This window comes from Mustela nivalis (genome assembly GCF_964662115.1).
Source record: "Mustela nivalis genome assembly, chromosome: 15".
Taxonomy (NCBI): Eukaryota; Metazoa; Chordata; class Mammalia; order Carnivora; family Mustelidae; genus Mustela; species Mustela nivalis.
This window is the reverse complement of record NC_139034.1, coordinates 13,374,773-13,398,945: the sequence shown is the minus strand read 5'-3', so window position 1 is coordinate 13,398,945 and position 24,173 is coordinate 13,374,773. Positions and strand designations below refer to the sequence as shown.

Genomic DNA, 24,173 nt, shown 5'->3' with positions numbered 1-24,173 from the left:
TGAGCCGAAGGCAGAGGTTTTAACCCACTGAGCCACCCAGGCACCGCTCATGTTGTGTTTCTTGATCTGGTTTCATGAATGTGGATATCGAGATTTTGTGAGTTGTGTACTTCTCTATGTGTGCATTGTACTTGAATAAAACATTTAGGCTATGTATTGAAAGTCCCCACCAAGCTTGGAGCATTCTTCTTACACACAGCTTCATTCCAGGCTCCAGAAACAAAACCACTCCCTCTCTTTCCTTCAGTAAAAGGATCTTAGGACCATGCCAGGGAATGAGGCCTCTAGGAGCACTGGTTTCTGGGACTGGCAAGTGAAGTTACTGCCTTGCTCAGCTTTGTTCAGCCCAAAGCTGGGTACGAAGTGATGCTCAGTGACTCTCTCTGCATAGGGAGCTGAGTACAGATCCTCTGTCTTATAAATAGCCTTTGGGGAGGCACCTGGGGGGCTCGGTCCATTAAGCATCTGCCTTCGGCTCAGGTCATGATCCTGGGGTCCTGGGACGGAGTCCTGCCTCAGGCTCCCTGCTCAGTGGGTTGTCTACTTGTCCCTCTCCCTCTGCCCTTTGTCCTGCTCATGCTCTCTCATGTGCACTCACTCTCTCAAATAAATAAATAAAATCTTTTAAAAAATAGCCATTGGGTTTTGTCTAGCTCTAGCGAGATATTTGGTCATTTATAATGATGTACCTCAGTCCGTGAGGATTAGCGCCCAGAGGTCTGTCATGGGGACAGACTCATAGTGTTTCTGTTCGTTCTGTATGAGACTGAAAAAGTCATTCATGTACTCATTCATAAAGCTTCGGTTGAAGCTTTGCTGTGTGCCATAGAGGCATGGCCATTGCCCTGGAGAAGTGTGCAGGGCAGCAGGAGGCGGGCAGGCTGCATTCTTGCCTACGTGATGAGCGACCAGCACTGGCCAGAACGGAGGCTGTGCTGAGGAAAGGTCACTTTGAGGCAGAGGCAGGTGTGGCGAGGGGACAGGGCAGATGAAAGGGGAGTCCAGGGTCCTTCCCAAGGAGAGTACTTGAAAGCACACGCAGGACTTGGCTGGAGAGAAAACAAAAGGCGAAAAGGCACCCCTGCTTGTTTTTGCTGACAGAGATGATTGACGTTGCGGGAGGGGAACAGACTTTAAATTGTCATTTCTGGGGCACCTGGCTGACTCAGTCGGTGGAGCATTGTGACCCTTGATCTTGGGATCATGAGTTTAAGACCCACTTTGGGCACAGCACTACTTTTAAAAAATTGTTATTTCTTTTAGCCCCTACAATAGCACCCTACCTACTGTGTGCTTCTCCGGGGACACACCCTTTTTCCTACGTGCCTGATTATACCTTTTATTTCTTAAAGGTATATACACATTCTTGTGTCCTAGGGAGGATCCAGTTCAATAACTTCAAATATCAAATATCAAGACTCTGGTGTTGGTGTGACGGGAGGGTGGAAGAAACAGGTGGTTCTGTGGAGTGCAATTCAAGGGACATGGGAAAATCCAGGCCACCTAAAGAAAGGTCCCAGTGGAGCCTGAAGTGCCACCATTCCCAGCTCCTTCTGTTGTGCTGGGAGTTGTCTGTTCCCTCCTGTTTTCTATGTCAGTGACCCCCTGGAAGAGATGTTGGCTGAACAGGACAATGACTGTTGGAACTCTGCCAGCAAGACCTGGATATGTGACACACTCAGGGAGAACTGCATGAGGGGAAGGAGGTGCCAGTGTTGGGTGGGAAGGGCAGAAGCTGAGGCACAGTTTTGCTGAAGGACATCTCTGAACAGCCAAAACTTGATATGCCAGATGAGTGTCACAGGCTGCAGCAACGGTTCTCAAAGTGGGATCCCTGAACCAGCAGCATTAGCCTCGGCTGGGAGCTAATTAGACATACACATCCTCTAAGGGGTGCCTGGGGGGCTCAGTGGTTAGACATCTGCCTTTGGCTCAGGTCATAGTCCCAGGGTCCTGGGATCAAGCCCCACATCAGACTCCATGCTCTGCGGGAAGCCTGCTTCTTCCTCTCCCACTCCCCCTGCTTGTGTTCCCTCTCTCACTATCTCTTTCTCTGTCAAATACATAAATACAAAATCTCTAAAAACAACAACAACAACAAAAAAAAACCCAACCAACATGTACATCCTCGTGTTCCAGCCCAGAGCCGCTCAATTAGAAAATGGTGAGTATGGCCCAGCAATCTGTGCTTGAACACACCCTCCAGATGATTTGGATACATGCCAGAGTTTGAGAACCTCTAAGTAAAGAGCCATCTTCTTGACCAAATTTTACTTTCTCCTCAACATCCTCTCTCCTTGGGAAAGAGACCAAAATAAAATGGCGGTTAATATGATATTGTATATTGGTGACACTGGGATTAAAATAAAAACTTAATAAATAAATTTAAAAGAGGGCTCCTGGGTGGTTCAGTTGGTTAAGTGACTGCCTTTAGCTCAGGTCATGATCTCGGGGTCCTGGGATGGAGTCCCATATCGGGCTCCCCCTGGTTCTGTGGGGAGCCGGCTTCTCCCTCTCCCTCTGCTAGCCACTCCTCCTGCTTGTGCTCTCTCTCTGCCAAATAAATAAAATAAAATCTTAAAAAATTTTTAAAATAAAAAAATATGTACTTACAACCTTCAAAAAAATCAAAAACCAAAAAACAACCTCAAAAAATTCCCCCAAAGCCAAAATGATGTTGGATTAAAGCTCATGAATTTGGGCTATTTTTCTGAGGATCTTTGCCCCTGCCCCACTCTAACAACACCCCTGTCACCCCAACACTGTAAGGGTCCAGGTTTTGAAAACACCACTGAATTAGATGTATAATTCCGGCTCTGCCACTTTCTGGCGGTCGGGACCTGAGCAAATTATCTAGCCTCTACAACCCTTGGTTTTACCATCTGTAAAAGGAGGCTCATAGTAGGATCTACCTGACCAGGACTTTCCTGGTGGCTTGTGCTCTAACCTCAGTGAGTGCTCAGTAGGTGGGTCAGTTGGTTGTCCATCACATAACACCCCAAACTTGAAGAAATTGGATTGGATCTCAAAGAAGTCAGCCTAGAGGCTTGTAATGGTGGGGGGAGTTGGGAGGCAGTGTAGAAGGCCAAATGGCAATACCGAACTGTATGTCTTCAGCTTCTGAAACATGAGTTATACTCTGCCAGGACCCTAAAGAATATGTAAAGAACAAGGAACTGTGAACCATGCAGTGAAGCTTTAAAGACTGGTGAGTCCCTTCTGCCCTGTCTGCCAGCATGAACTGTCCAGCACTAGCTGGCCTCGCCAGTCCTGGCGGGTCACCAGCTTGCAGGACTCGTTCACTGGCTGACAAAACACACTGGGCTGGCGCGCTTACAAACAACACTGCCTCTCTTCCCCCATGGTTACCCACCCACAGGATGATTTACAGTCACTCAGTTTGCATGTATAAAACTGACGATATTCCAGCTGATAAATATTGATATATGTGAAATTCAGCAGCCGCAGGATAAAAGCCGCTGGCTCCCATGGCGACATCTGGCTGCAGTACAAAGACATCATCCGCTGCCCTTCACCCTATGGAATGCTGACTCTCCTTAGGTATAATAAAGAGGGTTTAAGGTCCACAGGAATAGAGCAATAGGGTGAAATTCAACCAGTGGATTCCACAACGAGGTTAGATATCAGGTAGAAACATTTGGAACCAAACTCATGAAGAAATACCCAGCAATGGGAGCCCCCTACAGCCCCATGTTTTTTAACATGGCAGGAGGCTGGTAACTTCGGTAATTGGGGACAGACATGGGTTGACCGTGAAGCAGGCGGGCATTTTCACCTCCAGGTGGTCTACAAAAGCAGCAGCCCTGATTTCCTCACAGGAGAACATTCTCTGGGACAACAGTTACAGTGAGGGGATCAACAGTGCCTTTTATCTGCAGATTTCAAAGTTCTGGACATGAGTCAGTGTTTCCTAATACCTGGCAGAAGGTGATAGTGTTCACTTCTCCAGACAGGGAGCCGGCCGCGCACACTGGGCAATGGCACCATGGGTCACGGAGTGACTAAGTGCTCACCTGTCCCTGAGTGTGTGTCCTGACTGTCCTCTGTCACTGGGGCGGTTGCCAGCATGGGGCAGGGAGCACCAGGGCAGGAAAACAGGGCTGGGAAGAAACAAAGCAGAGTTCTCTGGGCTTTATTCCCAAACTTGGTGCTGTGTCTGAATCGCCCATCAAGTATGTTAAAAATTCAGATTTCTGGTCAAACTGGTTTCTCTCTTCAAAAATTTTGATTCAGTGAGTCTGGGTTAAGGTGGGGACCAGAATTCTGTATGTTGACAAATTCCACAGGTGATCATGATACACAACCGGATTTAGCTCTTAAGGGTCAATAGATAAGGGACTCCGGAAGGAAACCTGGAGCAGAGGGAACTTGGGGCCTCAGGGGTGGGGATTTGTCTCCACAGCTGCCATGAGCATACACTGTCCCTGGGTGCTTCACTTCCTCTCCATTCCTCAGAGGGGGTTGTAAGTGAACCCCACTTCCCTCAGCACAGGAGTTCTTAACTGCTTTGGGCCTTTGAGATGCTGATTTTTAAAAACTTTCCTGAAAAACATGCACTTGCCTGTACAATTTAGGCTATGATTTCAGGGGCGTCTATAGGAGGCAGATTTAGCACCAGGGGAAGCAGACCACAATATTCAAAAACTTACCCTCTGGTGATTCACAGACCTGTACCCCTGGGGATAAAAATATATGTTTATTAAAAAAAAAATATTACCCTCAAACTAATAAAACCTGAAAAAAAAATTAAAAATAATGTGCTGGTCTCTTCTAATCCTACTATACATAGTGCTTCTCAAGGCTGCGGGCCATTTCCAGTATTTGAGATTCCTAGTGTATTAAAGAATTCATAGGTTTAAACCCTATGTTTAGGGTTTACCTGGGACAGGTCTCCTTGACACTCACTACCAAGTTCCACCTCCTCGTACATTTTCTTTCTTTCTTTTTTTTTTTTTTAAAGATTTTATTTATTTATTTGACAGACAGAGATCACAGGCAGGCAGAGAGAGAGAGAGAGAGGAGGAAGCAGGCTCCCCGCTGAGCAGAGAGCCCGAAGCAGGGCTCGATCCCAGGACCCTGAGATCACAACCTGAGCCGAAGGCAGCGGCTTAACCCACTGAGCCACCCAGGTGCCCCTCTTTCTTTTTTTTTTTTTTTAGATTATTTATTTAATTATTTATTTGACAGAGATCACAAGTAGGCAGAGAGGCAGGCAGAGAGAGAGGAGGAAGCAGGCTTCCGTCTGAGCAGAGAGCCCGATGTGGGGCTCGATCCCAGGACCTGAGATCATGACCTGAGCTGAAGGCAGAGGCTTTAACCCACTGAGCCACCCAGGCGCGCCCCGTACATTGTCTTTCTGACCGCAGAGTCTGGAAAGCTGAAAACCCAGTCTGCTGTGCCTTTTGCAGCTGACTATAAATCAGGTTGCCTTCCATACACACGTGCATATGACATGGAAGATGGAGGTGAGTGGGGGTCCCTGGGCCACTCCTGGAGACTTTCTGTAGTCAGGTGAGGCAGCTACAGGGGCACCGTTGTCGTTGTCCAGCTACCCATGTGCTGGGGGTTGGGAGGCATCTACAGCTCCTGCCTTCAGGGTCTCAGTTGTGGTGGTGTGTTCTAGGACTGGCAGAATCACTGGATGGATTAGAGGAGTGGGCTCTAGGCTGGGCATCCAAGAATGACTCCCAGACTTCCCTAAACAAGAAGGCCTTCCGGGGAAGCTGCTCCCTCTGCAATGGCCAGCAAGGTAAGGAAGGAAGGTGAGGAAGCAAGATTGTTGAGTTCATGGTGACCACCCAGGCATGAGAAAACTGTTGGCAAACACCATGAAGCTGGGGATAGGACATTGATCCCTGGTGATGAGCTTTTATCACATTCCTAGCACCCTAGCACAACACCATAGGAAATCCTTATACATCATTGCATTTAGGTCAGTGTATGTTCAAGTGTTGAGCTCCTGGATCAAACGGTATGTCTACCTTGATGGATATCATAATTTAGTCTCCAAAAATGTTTTATTAACTCACATTGCCACCAACATTTTACCTCACTTTTGTTAACAGAGTGAAATAACCCAGGCCTGACTTTTAAAATATCCACCAGCATGGAAAAATAACGCCAGGGTGGTTACTGACTGATGACAGCAGAAGCTCAGCCAAGCAGGATGGACACATACCTCACCTGGCGGATGGGAGATCAGTTGGGTAGATTTTTATATGTTGAGTATTAGCTCTAGTGTAACCAGTCTTTTTAATCTTTAGCAATACGCAAGGAAATAAATGGTAGCTCATTCTTGCTCACTTATGTCCTTGGAGGGTCAGTGATATCAAGAACCTTTTTTTGTGGGACACCTGGGTGGCTCCATCATTAAATGTCTGCCTTCGGCTCAGGTCATGATCCCAGGGTTTTGGGATCAAGCCCCAAGTATGGCTCCCTGCTCAGCGGGAAGCCTGCTTCTCTCTCTCCCACTCCTCCTGCTTGTGTTCCCTCTCTCGCTTTCTCTCTCTGTCAAATAAATAAAATCTTTAAAAAAACAACACTTCTTTGGTTAGTTTTAAATTTCAGTTTTAAGCCTTCAATTTTAAAAAGTTATACAAAATAGGGGTGCCTGGCCGGCTCTGTCAGTTAAGCATCTGTGTTCGGCTCAGGTCACAATCCCAGGGTCCTGGGATGGAGCCCCACATAGGGCTCCCTGCTCCATGGGGAGCCTGCTTCTCCCTCTCCCTCCACCTGCCACTCCTCCTGGTTGTGCTCTCTTTGTCTCTCTGTCAAATTAATCAGTCAGTCAATCAATCTTAAAAAAAAAAAAGTTATACAAAATATCCCAGAGTTAAGTTCAGCAGAACTGTTATAAAAGATTACTATAAGTCAAGCCTTATGCTAAGTTTTGGAGATAAAATAATAGTTTCTGTTCTTGAATTTATGGCATTGCAGAATAAGCCAGGCAAACGTGCACACACCAGTGCGCGTGTGTACACACACACACACACACGGGTAATTTCAAAGCAAGGATCACCAGGATTTCCAGGACAAAATGAAATCATTGAGTACTTTTTAATACATATGTTGGGGAGGGAATATAGTGAGCATAAAATTATCAAAGAGAAAACAGCTATCATCTGGGCCAGTTTATAATGCCTGTAATTTAAAAATGGAAAAAATGGTTCCCACACTGTGCATAAATTCCTTATTCATTTTAATTGATAATGTTTTGGTAGGCATCATGATCATGAAAGTAAAATATTGTTATGTGATTTCTTTCCATGATAAATTTTGTGCAAGAAAATGTCACATAGAAAGATTGAGTAGATCTAAGGAAGATTCCTTCTCTCTCCCCACCATGGTAATGTCAGTGTAAGCCTGCTAAAATAGCAACTATAAATAAGGTCTAGAGACACTTATCATAATATTCCAAATGTCTAGGATCACTCCTCATACCAAGAACCAGGAAAATCTCAATTTGCAAGAGGAAACACATTTGAAAAATGCCAATATGTACATTACCAATATGTACAAATTACCTGCCAAGGATTTAAAAACAATTATTATAAAAATTGCTTCAACATGCCATGATGAACATGCTTAAAACAAAACTGCAGAAAATCTCAGCGAAGAAATAGAAGACATAAAGGTGAACCCAACAAATAGATGTAAGGCAAGTCTTTGTATGAAGAACACTGGGGTTAGGTTACCAAAAAAAAAAAAAAATCCCTCTTCTGGCTTCCTATTTTTAAGTCTTTGGAGAGGAATTACACAGTCTCTTTAGTTAACTAGAGTTTCACGAATCTTACCATCAGAAACTCACTCCACTGAATCTAAATTCTGCTGACCTCGCTTTTGTGCACTGAGACAGCCACCAGTCACCCTCTTGATAGACAAACAGTACCCTTTTCTCCATTCCTCCAGATCTAGGGACCCAATCCCTTGCTTTTCTTCCAGCCCTGCTCTTGGTTCAGCTTGGAGGGTGATGCCGAGACTCATCATTTCAGGGTGCAGAGCAGCTACAGAGGGCATCAAGAGTCATGCAGTGGCTGGGCCTTTGTAGTTGCCTTGGCTGGGAAGTACAGTGCTCAGGACTAGAGTGCAGATGGGCCTTTGCATCCCCTTCAGGCTAGCGTGGTTGGGAGCCCTCTTTCCTGTGACTGTTTGCCAGGAATACTGAAGACTTTCAATATCTTAACAACTGATATATCCATATCAGTATGCTTGGCTGAATATCAGACTTGCCTCTAAGAAAGGATGATGATTTTGGTTTTGATTCTGGGAGTAATGGAGCCACAGAAGGGCTGTAAGCAGGGAATGACATGATTGTATTTGCATATCAGAGTTCACTGGGACTGTGGAGAGGAGAAAGAGGGGTCAGAATGGACTGGTCAACAATTAGGAGGCTATCTCCCTGGTCCAGGCAGGAGCGGATGGTCTGGATTGTGACAAGCATTTGGATTGCAGAGAATCCACTAAGTCATTGGTATTTCTGGGATTTCTGGTCTTCCTATTGGGGTAGACAGATTGTAGCTACATCAAGTCTGAAAGGAAACAATGAGAGAGGCCTAGGCTGGTGAAGATCAAAAGAAACAATTTTGGAGATACTGAGTTTAAGATGACTTGGAGGTATACCAGAGGTATTAATGAGGCAGCTGGGTTATGTATCTTTGGAGCCCCAGAGAGCATTCTTGGCTAGAGTTATGACTTGGTGAGTCATTGATAAGAAGGAAAGAAACAAGGACATGGAGAGGATGAGATCAGTCAGGAGATGGTGGAGTGAGACTATGTGAGAACCCAGACTCCCAAGAATTCTAAAAGTTAAGGGGTGAGTAAAAAAGAGGGCAGGTCACAGAAAATTAAAAGTTTGAAAAAATTACAAATACCACAAATATAAAATCCAGAAAATACCATAGTATTTTAAATAATTTTTTGCCTGAAACACTTGTATAATACTTTTTGTCTATGGTTTTGGCTGTATGATCTTCATCTTATCAAGTTTGTTGAGATATAATTTATGCACAATAAATTGTACCTCTTTAAAGGGAACTATATGATGAGTTTTGGGAGATGTACACACCCATGAAAATGTTGTCACAATGAACATTCAGAGCATTTCCATCACCCCAGAAATTTCATGTGCTTCTTTGCATCCATACCTCCTTCCACCCCTGGCAACTGATCGGGAATTTTATATTTATGGAATCACATGGAATGTGCTCTTTTTTACCGGGCTTCTTTCAGCATAATGATCTTGAGATTCATGTATGTTGTCACTTCTATTGGAGATTTGTTCCATTTCATTGCTGAGTGGTATTCTGTTGCATGGATGTACCGCAGTTTGTTTATATACTCCCCTATTGATGGACATCTGAGTTGTTTCCAATTTTGTGCTATAGTGAGCTCTTTAATCTTGAAAGAGTGTTGATTTTCTCATATGTTTTCCTGTAGTTATTGAAATTATCATATTTTTCTCCTTTATTAATACAATGAATTATAGGGATTGGTTTTCTAATGCTAAGCCAACTCTGGATTCTTGAAATAAAACCCTACTTTGTCACAGTACATTCTACATAGTTATAATTATAGCTACAGTCATAAATAGATAATTAGATTTGATTTGCTAATATTTATTTAAAGGATTTTTTTGTACCTATGTTCATGATCATGAATGGTTTGCCATTTTCTTGCTTTGTAATGTCTTTATTAGTTTTTGTATCAGGAAATATTGGCCTTACAAAGTAAGTTGGGATACATTCCCTCCCACCTCTGTATTTCAGAAAAGTTTGTATAAGATTCCTATTATTTCTTCTTTGTTTTCTAGAATTTACCAGCGAAACTATCTAGGCTTGAAGTTTTCTTTGTGCAAGGAGTTTTGAAAACAATTCAACTTATTTAATCAAGATAGGGTTATTTAGGTTCTCTATTTCATTTAGTATCAATTTGGGGAAGTTGTATTTTTCAAGAATTTCTTCAATTCATCTAAATACTGATTTTTTTTATTAAGTTGTTCATAATAGTCTCCTTTATTTTTGTTTTTCTCTTCAGATTGTGGATGATATTATTTTAATAACAGCTTATAGAAATAGAATTCACATATCATGAAGTTCATCCTTTTAAAGTGTGGAATTCAGGGGTGCCTGGGTGGCTCAGTTGGTTAAGCGGCTGCCTTTAGCTCAGGTCATGATCCCAGGGTCCTGGGATCGAGTCCCACATCGGGCTTCTAGGTTAGTAGGGAGCCTGCTCCTCCCTCCTCTCTGCCTGCCACTCCCCCTGCTTGTGCTCTCTCTGTTAAATAAATAAAATCTTTAAAAAAAAAAGTGTAGAATTCAGTGGTTTTTAGTATATTTACAGAATTGTGCAACCATCAATCACCACTATCTAATTCCAAAACATTTCATCTCCTCCCAAAACTCCATGCCCATTAGCAGTCACTCTCCAGTCTTTCTTTCCCCCAGTCTCTGAGAACTACTAATCTACTTTCTTTAAAGTAGATATCTTTAAAGATATGCCTATTCTAGACACTTTAATCATAAATATGTGGCCTTTTGTGTCTGGCTTAGCATAATGTTTTCAAGGTTCTTCCATGTTGTGGCATGTATCATTACTTCATTCCTTTTTATGGCCCCATAACATTCTATTAGACAGATATACCACATTTTGTCTGTCTTCATTAGTTAGTGAATATTAGGGTTGTTTCCACTCTTTGACCATTTCCAAAAAATGCTGCTATGAACACTTTGAGTTTTGTGAAGATATATGTTTTCAGTTCTTTTGGATATGTACCTGGGAGTAGAATTCCTGGGCCATGTGATAACTCTATGTTTAACTTTTTGAAAATCATCCACACTGTTTTCCAAATAGCTGCACTACTTTGCATTTCTACCAGCAGTGTATAAGGGTTCCAGTTTCCCTACATCCTTGCCAACTTTTGTTATTATATGACTTTTTGATTGTAGCCTTCCAGATAGATATTTGATGATACGGTTTGCATTTTCCTGATGACTAATGACACGGAGCATCTTTTCACGAGCTTACTGCTCATTTATGTATCTTTTTCAAATCTTTGCTTATGTAAAATTTGGATTGTTTGTATTTTTCTTGCTGCATTGCAAAGGTTCTTTATATATTCTGAATAAAAGTTTCTTATCAAATATATAGTTTGCAAATATTTTCTCTTATTCTTTGGGTTGTGTTTTCAATTTCCTAGTGATGTCCTTTGAGACACAAATGTTTCTAATTTTGATGAAGACCAATTTTTTTCTTATCATTTGTGCTTTTGTGTCACATCTGAGAAGCCATTGCTAAGCTCACAAGGATTTACTTCCATGTTTTAAGAGTTTTGTATTTTAACTCTATTTTGAGTTAATTTTTGTGGATGGTATGAAGTAAAGGCTTAAATTCATTCTTTTGCAGATGGATATCTGGTTGTACCCCTTGTTGAGAAAGCTGTTTTTTCCCCATTAAATTGTCTGGGCATGTTGTCAAACTTAATATTCTGTTAATTTTCTCAACTATATATTTTGTTTCTATCCTTATCTCTATTATTCCCTTTCTCCTAGTTACTTTGGGTTTACTTTGCTCTTCTTTTTCTAGCTCCTTACGGTGGAACTTTAGGTCTCTGTTTTTAAAATTTTCTATTTTCCTAATATAAGAACTTAAAGTTATAACTTTAAGCACTATTTGCTTATATCCCACAAGTTTTAACTTTTTAATTTTTAAAATTTTTGACTTTTTAAAATTATTGTTTAGTTCAAAACACTTTCTGATTGTCCTGTGGTTTCTTCTTTGACCCATCGATTATTTATAAATGAATTGCATTTAATTCCCAAATACTTAGGGTCTTTCTAGGTATACTATTACAATTTCTAATTTAGTCTTGTTTCTTTTTTAAAAAACATTAAAAAAAGATTTTATTTATTTATTTGAGAGAGAGAATGAGAGCATGAAAGGGGAGAAGGTCAGAGGGAGAAGCAGACTCCCCGTGGAGCAGGGAGCCCCATGTGGGACTCAATCCTAGGACTCCAGGTTCAAGACCTGAGCCAAAGGCAGTTGCTTAACCAACCGAGCCACCCAGGTGCCCTGTCTTGTTTTGATCAGAGAATATAGTCTGTATGATTTAAGTTCTCTTAAATTTATTGAGTTTTGTTTTATGGTCCAAGATATGGTCTATCTTGATCAACAAATTTGTATATTCGGTATTTTTCTGAAGTTGTGTAAAAATCAATTAAATAAAATTGTTCTGTAAAAATCAACTAAATAAAAGTGGTTAATAATGTTCTTCAGTTCATCTATTTTTTATTGACTTTATCAACTTGTGAGATATTCACATTCATATCCAACTATGATAGTTGGTTATTTTTTTGTTGACTTTTTCTTCAGGAATATTGAAGCTCCGTTATTAGGCATATACACACTTGGGATTATTCTGCCTTCTTGACGTATTGACCCCTTTGTCCTTAGGAAATACTTCTGTTTTTGGTAATATTGTTTTCTCAAGTTTCACTTTGATATTAATATAGCTACTGTAGCCTTTTTATGCTTACAGTTTGCATGGTATATCATTTTTTATCCACTTACTTATATTTAAAATGCATGTCTTACAGACCACGTATATTTTAGGCTTGCTGTTATATACTTTCTGCTAATCTCTTTTATATTGGGATATCTACTTCATTGTTATTTTAAATAATAATTGATATGGTTGGATTTAGGTCTAGCATTTTATTATTTGTTGTTTCTTTATTTATTTTACTTTGTGTTCTCTTAGTCCTGCCTACTTTTGGATTATTTTAAACATTTTTAAAATTTTTATTTTAATTTATTTATTAGCTTTATAGCCATATCTTTTCTTCATGGTTACCTTAGGAATGAAGATATACATCCTTATATTTTCACAGTTTAGAGTTACAGTTGTGCTACTACATGTAAAATGTAGAAACCAAGCAACTGTGTAGATCCATTAGTCTCGACATACATTATGAACTTTATAAAACTATGTTACAATTTTTGTTTTAAACAGTTATATATATTATTATAGGAAGAAAAAGTGGTCCTTTATATTTACCATTTCTCATTGTCTTCATTTCTTCTTAAAGATCTAAATTTCCATTTGGTATCATTTCTTCTTGGCAGGAGAAAATTCCTTTAGCACTTTGATAGTAGTGCATTTTTGTAGTTCTTTTATTTTTTTTATTTTATTTTATTTTATTTTTTTTTAATATTTTATTTATTTATTTGACAGAGAGAAATCACAAGTAGTCTGAGAGGCAGGCAGAGAGAGAGAGAGGAAAGCAGGCTCCCTGCTGAGCAGAGAGCCTGATGCGGGACTCGATCCCAGGACCCTGAGATCATGACCTGAGCCGAAGGCAGCGGCTTAACCCACTGAGCCACCCAGGCGCCCTTGTAGTTCTTTTAATTTGGAAAATGTCTTTTCCTTTAAAAGAACGAGGTCATTTTAAAATTTTTATTTATTTATTTTATATAGAGAGAGCATGTGTGAGCAGGGTGTGGGGAGGAGAGAGAGAAACGGACTCCCTGCTGAGCACAGAGCCTGATTTGGGGCTCAGTCTCACAACCCTGAGATCATAACCCCAGCCAAAATAAAGGGTTGGTTGCTCAACCAGCTGAGCCACCTATGTATCCCTAGACCATTTTTTAAAAAAGATTTTATTAATTTATATGACTGACAGAGATCACAAGTAGACAGGCAGGCAGAGAGAGAGGGGGAAGCAGGCTCCCTGCTGAGCAGAGAGCCCGATACAGGGCTCAATCCCAGGACCCAGGGATCATGACCTGAGCTGAAGGCAGAGGCTTTAACCCACTGAGCCACCCAGGCGCCCCTCCCTAGATCATTTTTAAAAAGATTTTATTTATTTATTTGAGAGAGAGAGGAAGAGGGACAGAGGGAGGGGAGAGATAACCTGAAGCAGACTCCATGCTGAGTCTAAAGCCCGATGCAAGGCTCCATCCCACAACCTTGAGATCATGACCTGCGCCAAAACCAAGAGTCAGATGCAGAACTGACTGACCCATGCAGGTGCTCTCCCCCATTGCCCCTGCCTGCCCCTAGGTCATTCTTATTTATTTTTAAGATTTTATTTATTTATTTGACAGAGAGAGACACAGTGAGAGAGGGAACACAAACAGGGGGAGTGGGAGAGGGAGAAGCAGGCCTCCCACTGAGCAAAGAGCCAGATGTGGGGCAGGATCCCAGAACCCTGGGGTCATGACCCAGGATCATGACCTGATCAGGATGCTTAAGGACTGAGCCATGCAGATGCGTCCCCCAGATCATTTTTAAATAAGGTCTAACATGTTATTGATTCTTTCTAGTACATTTTTTCCAAGGCACAGATTTTTCTCTAGAATTGTATTTTGGGTCTTTTGAAATATGTATTTTCTTTTTTCTTTCTTTTTTTTTTTTTAAGATTGTATTTATTTGATAGAGATCACAAGTAGGCAGAGAGGCAGGCAGAGAGAGAGGAGGAAGCAGGCTCCCCGCTGAGCAGGGAGCCTGATGCGGGGCTTGATCCCAGGACCCTGGGATCATGACCTGAGCTAAAGGCAGAGGCTTTAACCCACTGAGCCACCCAGGTGCCCCGAAGTATGAATTTTCCATGTCTGTCCTTAAGTAGTCCATGCTCTCCTCCTCTTAAACATATTGAGTATAACTGTTTAAAGCTCAATAGTTGTCATAAATTTTTCATCTACTAAATCAGTCATATCTAGCTCTCTTTCCATTGAACGATTTTTGCTCTCATTATGGACTGCATTTTGCTGCTTTTATGCATAGTTCATAATTTTGGACTGGACGCCAGACATTGTGAAATTTACCTTCTCAAATGCCAGATAATTTCGTATTCCATTAAAAATTTCTGAGTTTTTTTTTTCTTTCCAGGTTGCAGATAAGTTACTTAGAAATAGTTCTATTCTTTTGAAACTTGCTTTTAAGCTTTGCCAAGTAGCACAAGAGCAGACTAGAGTTTCCCTTTCCCCACCACTGAGGCAATGGCCTTCTGAGTTTGCACCCAATACCCCATGAATCGTGACGCTTTCCCACTCTGGCTGGCAAGGACACAAATGACTCCTGGCCTTGTGTGAGCTGACCGCCCTTTCCAGCAGCTCTTTCCCTGGCCTGGGGTGGCTTCCTCATAGCCTTGAGCAGGTGACGCCACGGGGCCCTTCACAGGCCTCTGGATCACTCTCTGTGTAGCGCATTCCTTCCCAGCACTCTGATCTGTGAATTCCACCCTCCTCTTCCTTCTCTTAACTCTGTCCCCTGAACTCAGGGAGATGGCTGAGCTGTCCAGGTTCTCCCTCCTGTGCTGCCTTCTAGAAACCACACAGGCACCACACTAGGACAGTCATAGAGCTTGTCTGATGTACTTCTTCTGTCCCTTGCTGCTTCTTGTCCAATGTCCAGAAATGGTCCTTTTGTATATTTCATTCAGTGCTTTGGTTTCCTAAAGGGTAATCTAATCTCTTCATTGTTAGTGGTTGAAAGTGGAATTCTTTGACCTTCATTTCTGAAGACTTGCATGCATGGAGGTGAAATTCTCGGTTGACAAATGTGTTGTTTTTCTCCAGCACTGTAAAGATGTTCCACTGTCTTCTGCCTCCACCATTTCTGAGGATAATTTTGTGGACATTTGAATGATTGGTCTCCTCTGTGTAAGGTGTCATTTTTCTTTGCTGCTTTCAAGATTTTCTTTTTCTGAAGAACATGATTGTGACTGTGTGGTGGAGAAGGGTCTGGAGTGGAACAAGAGGAAATATTAGGGAGGTTAATGCTGTACCTTCCCAGGAGGTGACACTGACCTAGACTACACGGGGGCCCATGGGGGTGGAAGATAAGGATAAAGCTAAATTATATTGCAGAAGTAGAGTTGACAGCACTTGGTGGAAGATTCAAGGCGAGGTGGGAAAGTGGGGGGTTGAGAAAAGCTCCTTGGTATCTAGAGTGGGAAGCAGGTAAATTTAGGATTATTGCTGTGGGAAAGGCTACTGTGGGAAGATAAGGAGTTCCATTGTGGAGCACGTTCACTGTGTGTGAGAGACACACAGATTGAGATACTAACTAGCTCAGGAGAGAAATGTGGCCTTCATATGCAACTCTGGGCATTGTCAGCTTGTAAATAGTATGTATGTGGGTGTTGGCCACAAATAACCCCATTCTTCCCCACTGAGTGTAGAACCAGCTGAGACAGAAACCCAGGAACTGGCAGATGGAGATTGAATGTCAGCATTAATACTGAAAAAGCTGAAGGGAAACCGTGGCTCTAGATCCGGGTCCGGATAAGCAGGATGACACACCCCACTAACTTACCTGGCCCTGCACATTCGGTTACTGGCCCAGACAGACAATAGTAGGGCTTTTCCCTCCACCCCTCATCTATGCAGAGGGCCGAAGGCAGGTGGGCAGATTTCAAAGACAGAGTGAGGGGCCAGGTGGGGCAAGCCCACTCTTCTCGAGGCCCAGCAGCAAGGAAAGGGAAGAAGACACTGGAGCAGGGCGTCCTCTGGAGAAGCTTTTCACCTGGAGACCAGAACAGTGGGGACTATGGGTTCCTGCTCCGGGTCTGTACAGTTAAAAGAGCAGGCAGGAAGACCCGAACTGAGCCCCAGCCTCTGCCCAAGTCCAGAGGTTGGGCTGGGAAGGAAGGTCCTGTGAACGATATAGAGAAGGGACCAGCAGGGTCCAAACAAAGGAAGACATTTCAAGGCCAAGGTCGAGAAAGATGAGGGCTCCTCACTGTAGCCCAGGCTCATTGCTCCGGTAGGAATTTGACAAAGAATCTCTCAAGCCACACGCTGGGCACACTTCTAACTTCCTCAATTACAGTAGTATGGAGAATTATTCACCCTGATCAATTCACTCTGAGTCTCGGGGGAAGATTTATAGGTTTATGGGCCCTAAAAATAACAGTACCCAGACTCCGTTTTCCTAATGCTGAATGGAAAAGTTTTCAAAAATGAATGGCTAGGCATGGAAGGCTGTAATCCTTCCTATGGCTTATCTTAGGGTCTAAATAAGGAAAAACAATCATAGATTACCTTGGCAATATACCATGCCTCCTCAAAGGCCTTTAATGAAAGCCCTCTTATTAGTCCTTTGGATATCCTTGCACAGTGGGGGAAAGCAAGTCTTTTGATCTCATCTTAAAGGAAGAGGATTGAGAGCGAGAAGCCAAGGGCCTTTCCCCTAGGACTCTGGGTGTTCGGATGGCACCCACGCCTGGTGTATAATATGCAGGCCAGAAACTGTTCCTTGCAGCAAAGCACTGGAACAGAAGTGAGAGGACCGTGTATCCAGCAGACCTGGCATGGCCGAGTCCACAATTCCAGCTCTTGAAGGCAGGAGTTGTATTTCCTCATTCTTTTCATTTCTTCCAGTCGCTAGCACATCCCAAGAGCTCAAGATATATTTTCTTGCTGGTGAATGACACAGGTTGTCTCTGCATGTGTGGGAAGGGGATGGAAAAACCTGGATTTTATTCAGTTTAGAGAATCGGGAGTTCTCAAAGATGTGCATGGGAGTGACGCAGTCAGCTCAGATATGACCAGCATAGTTCAGGGCTGCTCTCTGTTTTAGGAAGGAAACCTAGAAGAAAAAGTAAAATGAACTGAAAGGGTGAATAGAGGTAAGAGCAGAATAAAACACTGGCGTCTGTTGCAGAATTGTCTGCCTTATGGTCTTTCTTGCTTAAAGACATGTATTTTGACCCAACTATCCATGAACTTACCCAACAGATTATTTATTGAGAACCTACTGTATGTGAGGCATTGTGCTAGGCATTCTGGCAGTTAGAGATGAATAAGATGCATTTTCTATCTTGAAAATGCCCTTGTTCAAGTGAAGATAATCTTGGAAATGTCCCTGACCAATTCACACTTTGGATGTTAGATGGAACCAAATAAAAATTTTATAGCAATTCAACAAGGCTTTTTGTGGATATAGACAAACTTGTGCTAAAATGTCTACGGAAAGGCTTAGGCCCTAGAATAGCTAAAACAATCTCAAAAACGAAAAGAAAGTGGGAGGAATCACCCCCTCATATTTAGCCTTACTATCTAGCTACAGTAATCAAGACAGTGTGATATTGATGGAGGGAAAGACCAATAACACAGAATAAAGAACCAAGAAATATACTCACACGATAGAAATGATCTTTGACAAAGGCATAAAAGTAATTGGACATGCATATTAACTGACACGAAAGAGAGTCACGTTGGTGTACACGCAGAAGTCGACAATGCAGCATGGATGGCGTGACCCAGTTTTAGTAAACTGATGTAAGTTCTTGATATAAATATTGACATCAGTTTGAAAGTCTGGAAAAGTATACAGCAGAAATACACTGATCATCTCGAAGTGACAACATCCCAGGCAAGACAAATCCGTTTCCCCTCCTTTTCCTACAGTGATTGTGAACAAGGAGTAAAATGAAAGCTTGTTGCATACTGCTTTCCTCTGAGCTCCACACTGGAAACGGAGGGCGCCACGACCTTGGACAGGTCCCAGGTACTCTCTGGGCCTCCTGTTCCATCTATCTAACAGAGAAGGTGGTTTAATTTGGTGAGTTTGTCTCAGCTTTAATGTTCTTTGACTTCATGACTCTTGTTCCCAGTGGAGGTTCTTTTAGAGAGGGGGTGTGAGGATTTAAAGGTGCCTCACCAGTCTGTTTGAGCCTTTTCTGACATATGGAGTTGTTTCTCTCATTCCATCAATTTTTTGGGAAGAGAAATTTAAAGCATCTCACCGAAGATCTGGTGAAAGGGCACCTTTTTCCAAAAAGACATTTTTAAAAATAGTAATATTTTGCTTTTATTAACATGTTAAATAAAGGATATAGCATGGGGGCGCCTGGGTGGCTCAGTGGATTAAGCCTCTGCCTTCGGCTCAGGTCATGATTCCAGGATCCTGGGATTGAGCCCTGCATCGGGCTCTCTGCTCAGCGGGGAGTCTGCTTCCTCCTCTCTCTCTGCCTGCCTCTCTGCCTACTTGTGATCTCTGTCAAAGAAATAAAATCTTTAAAAAAAAAGATTTAGCATGGAATGAGTAACTACTATACTTTTCAAGTAGTCATAAATGCAAATAATATTACAAAATAATCTGCAACAACCATAATATGACATGAATATGTCTTTCATTTTTTAATTGAAATATAATTAAACTACAATATCCTATTTTGTACATTATGATGATTTGACATATTTTACATTACAAAATGAGCCCCATGATAAATCTAGTTACCATCTGTCACCATACAAAGTTATTAGGATATTATTGGCTATATTCCCTATGGTGTTCATTACATTCCCATAATTTACTCATTTTATAAGTGGAAGTTTGTATCTCTTAATCCCCGTAATCTGTTTTGCAGCTACCACAATCCCTCCCCCACTTTGGTAATCACGAGTTTGTGGTTTTTTGTTTTTAAATTTTATTTATTTATTTGACAGAGAGAGATCACAAGTAGGCAGAGAGGCAGGCAGAGAGAGAGGAGGAAGCAGACTCCCCGCTGAGCAGAGAGCCCGATGCAGGGCTCAATCCCAGGATCCTGGAATCATGACCTGAGCGGAAGACAGAGGCTTTAACCCACTGAGCCACCCAGGCGCCCCTGTTTCTTGCTTTATCTCTGAATCTGTTTCTCTTTTGTTTGTTCATTTGTTGTGTGTTTTTTGATTCCACCTATAAGTGAGATCATACAGTATCTGCCTTTCTGACTTACTTCATTTAGCACAGAAACCTCTAGGTCCAGCCAGACCAAAAAAAAAAAAAAAAAAAAAAAACCACAGCCAGCCAACCAACGAAACCACTAGCCACTGATATACCACACCCACAAGCCAAGCAAAAAAAGAAACAAAAACCAACTACCCAAACACATTCCGGAGTCCTGCCCTTATCCCGAAGACTTGGAAAGGACCCACCTACCACATAGGCACCTGATGAGCAACAACAGTAGCAGTAGGTAGCATTTTAAAAACAGATATCCATAGGGCCATTCAGCGTTTCCCCACACAGAAACAGCGAGACCACAGCCAAGCGCAGGAGGGCAGAAAGACGGATAGTCTTTGTTTTAGAAAGAGGCTGGCTGGCTGGCTCCCTGGGAGCTGAGCGGGTAACCCGGACGAGGAGGCGTACCCCTGGACAGGCTCTCTAGCGCCCTCTGCTGTGCAGTCTCCCCCCCCCCCCCCCCCCCCCCCCCCCCGCTTTGGCCTGACGCTCCTCTCCTGGGACCCGGACTCCCCCGTGTCAGGTGTACCCCGCAGGCTGCTGGGTCGCCCAGGGCCCACATTCCCACTCTCCTCAACGAAATGGCAGAAAGGCCTGCAATTTTCTAGGCCTTCAAAAAGCCTTCCAAATCTGCCCGCAGATACATGCTGTATTATCCGTTATCCTCCCCAGACAGGGGTGGGGTAGGGGTGGTCTTGTGCAGCGATCCTTATGGCCCGCACTCCACATTAGGTCAGCAAAAGAGTTTTTTAGGAAATGTAAACATTGAATGTGTTTCTCACCTGTTCTTACACAGCACTCTCTAAAGGGAATCTTGTGGAGAATCACTGTGCCAGAGTCTTCTCTCCTGCCTGCCCCACTCTCCTCTGCAATGCCCACGTGCCCAGCAGTATTCCAGGGGAGGCACGTTAGCCTAGGAACTGTACGCCCTGCCCTCCTGCTGGATGTGTGGCAGCAGGCAAATCACGAAGCCTCTCTGCGCTAATCACAGCAACCTTCTAAAGCCCGTTCAGCTGAGCAGCTACTCCAGCCGGCCCCCGGGCTTGATGCTGGGGGTCCCCTAGTGAAGAAGACAGGTTACCTCCCTCACTCGCAGGAAACCTGCCACACAAGGAAGGACCCTGACTGAAAACCAGCAAATACTCAAGTGGGTGTAAGTGTGTCTGTGGAAGGAGCACTACATACACAATAAGGAAGAATAATTGAGGTTGGGAGCTCACGGAAAGGGCAGGCGAGCTGAGCCTGAAAGAGAAGACTCAACCAGGTGGGAAAATGTTGGACAAAGATTCTGAAATGCAAAGGTGTTAGGAAGTGTAGGAGGGGTGACGTCACTGGATCCTTAGGAGTAAGGGGGACTGGGCCCTCAAGGAAGCTGGGGAATTAGGCGGGGCACAGATAACAAGGCCTTGGAGGCCCAGCCCAGCTCAGCACTTGGATCAGATCCTCGAGTGCCGTAGAGAGCCATGGAATTCACTGGTCATTGTTGTTGCAGTCTGATCTAGGATCCCTGTGGCTGCAGAGGGGAGGCAGGCAGAAGTGAGAGCAAGGCCTCCTTGGGAGTTGATGGTGGACGGTGTCTTGGTTCTGGTGGGAACAGTGGAGTGGCAAGAAGTAGCCAGTTGCAGAGCACGTGCTGAAGGCTAGGCAGAAGGACACGCTAGCACTGAGGAAGAGGGAGACCTCTTGGATGGCACCCCGTCTCTGGCTGTGACACGCAGGGCTCAGGGGGGAGTGGTTCCCAAGAGTGGCTGTAGCTTGTACTGAAGATGATGGACTGATGGACAGGAAGGTAGCCTGGCAGAGCCTGCGTGAGTTGGAAGCTGTGTCTTGAGTGGGCTGGTGGTACCTGTCCCAGGAGGGTTTCTCTTTGGGGAGGCACAATGATGCAAAGTTGTGAATGAATAGCTCTTCACAAGGGCATGTGTGGAGTGATACTGTTTTAATGTTTGGGATATGGGAGAAAGAAAACCAAGAATTGTCTTATAATGGGATGAGTTCACATTTTAAAGATCTTTACTTGTGAAGGTAAGGAAAACAGACACATGTAAATCTGGCAGGTGGGCTAAAGTGAAAACAGGACCTAGGAATATGACGTAGGGCTGGGGGTTGCGGGGGGGCAGCAGGAATGAAGGTTCTGGTCAAGTCAGGGATTGGTCTAGATTCTTTGCAGTCTTTTGAAACTGTAACCAAGGACACTCTCTCACACATTGACTTCAGTGTAGTGCCTTTATTATTCGGCTACTAGGATCCTGAAGTAAGAAGAACACCAGACACACTTGGGCTGTGACCTCTTGTCCTAGTTTTTGAGTAGTAATTGAAATGATCATGATAAGATATGACCTTCATATGGTATAATTGCTCATTCTGATCGTGGTGAGGCCACCATGTATAGCATTGCTTCAAACAAGAGGAGAGGGCAGGAGTCAGGCCAGCCTGCAACCTGTCTGTCTCCAGCCCATCCCTGTGTGGCTGGAACCCTGCTGGGTCCGAGGCCGGTTCGCGTGTTCTCTTTGGGCAGGTCGGGCTGCTGGGGCCTCTTCATGACAGATGCGTTCCGGATTTCTGCAGGAGCAGGCTGGCTCTTTGCCACCCGGGATTCCCCACTCCTGGGGCCTGGGCAGCTCCTGGCTCCTCCCAGCTGGCTCCCAGCAGGGGGGACACTTGCTAGCTATGGCGGCCACCCACTGGCAGGGGGCGCTGCTACTTCACAGTTCCAAAAGCAGCCTCATTCTGCAGCCATCATGGCAGGGTTCCGGCTTGGTGAGTTTCCTTAGTGCCCTGGAGAGGAGCTTCCGGGAGCCTGCACACGCATGGCAAAACTGCCAAGGCCTGCAGCGTGCTGGCGCTCCTGGGAGGCCCTTAGGGAGCCCGGCGCTGGGCTTTCTCCAGCGGGGCCGACTGCAGGGGCAAGCGCTTCACCCCCCTTCCCAGCCATCAGCACTGAAGCTCCTGTTTAAGAAAATGCATGGATTTTTATTTGGTTTTATACCACGTTTCCGCTTTGGCTCATTGCTTACATACTGCAAACCAAGCCAGTAGACTTCCACTCCCCAAAGTACCGTCTTTCTGGTCACCATCTTTGCATATAATCTAGAGCATGGGGCCCCATCACTGTCTTTGGGGAGCAGTGCCTGCTTTAGACAACTGCTTGTTGTAGAAGGGTGTGCAGAATGTCTGAGCGAGGAGGGGGTGGTTAAAACGGTAGGTGTGGGACAGTCTTCCCATCTAGGGGCCGCAGCGCCCAGGCTCAACCTCCTTACTGAGCGCTTGGAGCTTGAAGGCAAATTTTCTTTATTCTTTCCGGCCCCCCTTAGAACTTTCAGCAAGGGCATGGCCAGCCTGGCAACATTGGTGTGGGGCGTGGGGACGGGGTCCAGGGTTAGTGTGTGGTGTGGGGGGGGTGCATTTTCAGGGAACTAGAGACGACAAGCAAGTCCGTCATGCCAGGGTGAGGTCCATTACCGCCGTCGACCATGCTAGTGGTGCTCTCCTCTACCCTTCCTGGAAGTGAGGGACCAGAGGCCTTCCTTTCCCTTTCATCCCTCTCTCCTGAGGTAGGAAGTGGTGTGAGACATGCTTAATAAATACAGCAGGAAACTCCAGGTTAGCCTCTCCTGTAGTGACCTCAGCATGGCGGACACACGGGCCTCTCCCTCTGGGGAAAATCCTGCTGTCACCTAAGGCAGTCCAGGACAGTCCTCATGCCAGGAAGGCTGGGGTCCCACGGAATGCTGCAAAAAGTGAATCCAAAGTGGGACCAAGTGACCTCTGCCCATTGCACCCACTATGGCCCCGGCAAGGGCTTCACTCTGCACTCTCTCTCAGCCAAGCCTTGGTGTGTGAGCGAAGAGACATGGCCGAGGCTGGGATGCCTTGCACCTCTCCACCTAATTGAGAACGCTGAATGGCTTTCTCCTTTTTTCTCCCTTCTCCTTCAATAGCGTCCAACAATTTAGCAAGCTCACCAAGCTGTGTCCTGCTTCATGACTAATTCACATATTTAAATGGGATCGGTCAAAGCCGGACTATTTGATGCCAGCCAAGCGCATTTATCAGGTCAAACTGCTCACAAAGGCTGGAGGCCAGTGTGGGTATGGGAGTGTGTATGGAGTGAATGTGTGGGATATTTATTTATTTTTAGTCTCAAATTTCAAAAGCAAGGGACCACATCAGAGGCCACTATTGCTCCCAGGGTACCCTCCCAGAGCCTGGCTTGCTTTTGGCCCATCCCTCTCTCCCTCCCCGCCCCCAGCCCGGAGCTGTGCGTCTGTGATGGGGCTTCAGAGAATGAATCTACTCAATTACAGCCCTTTTCACGTGACTGAGCAGTTTCAAAGATGCCACATTTTATTATTTGGTGACCCCTGACATTGCAGGTGCAGATTTAATGGTGGAAAAGTTGAAATTAGCCAAAGTGAACTTTTTTCCC

General features: G+C 44.2%; 2 long non-coding RNA genes across 3 annotated transcripts in view; one reads left to right on the top strand and one right to left on the bottom strand.

The window, feature by feature from the left end:
• The window catches only part of LOC309848787, a 230,280-nt gene that overhangs the window by 66,634 nt on the left and 139,473 nt on the right, over positions 1-24,173 (top strand). The window lies entirely within an intron of this gene.
• On the bottom strand, positions 14,113-20,188 carry LOC309848788. Of its 2 annotated transcripts, XR_014303286.1 has the most exons (4): positions 19,939-20,188; positions 18,162-18,339; positions 17,062-17,608; positions 14,113-15,759 (listed from the first exon to the last, which is right to left on the bottom strand). It is a non-coding gene; the product is annotated as an uncharacterized lncRNA (long non-coding RNA). The 2 variants fall into 2 exon arrangements; XR_014303287.1 differs by lacking the exon at positions 18,162-18,339.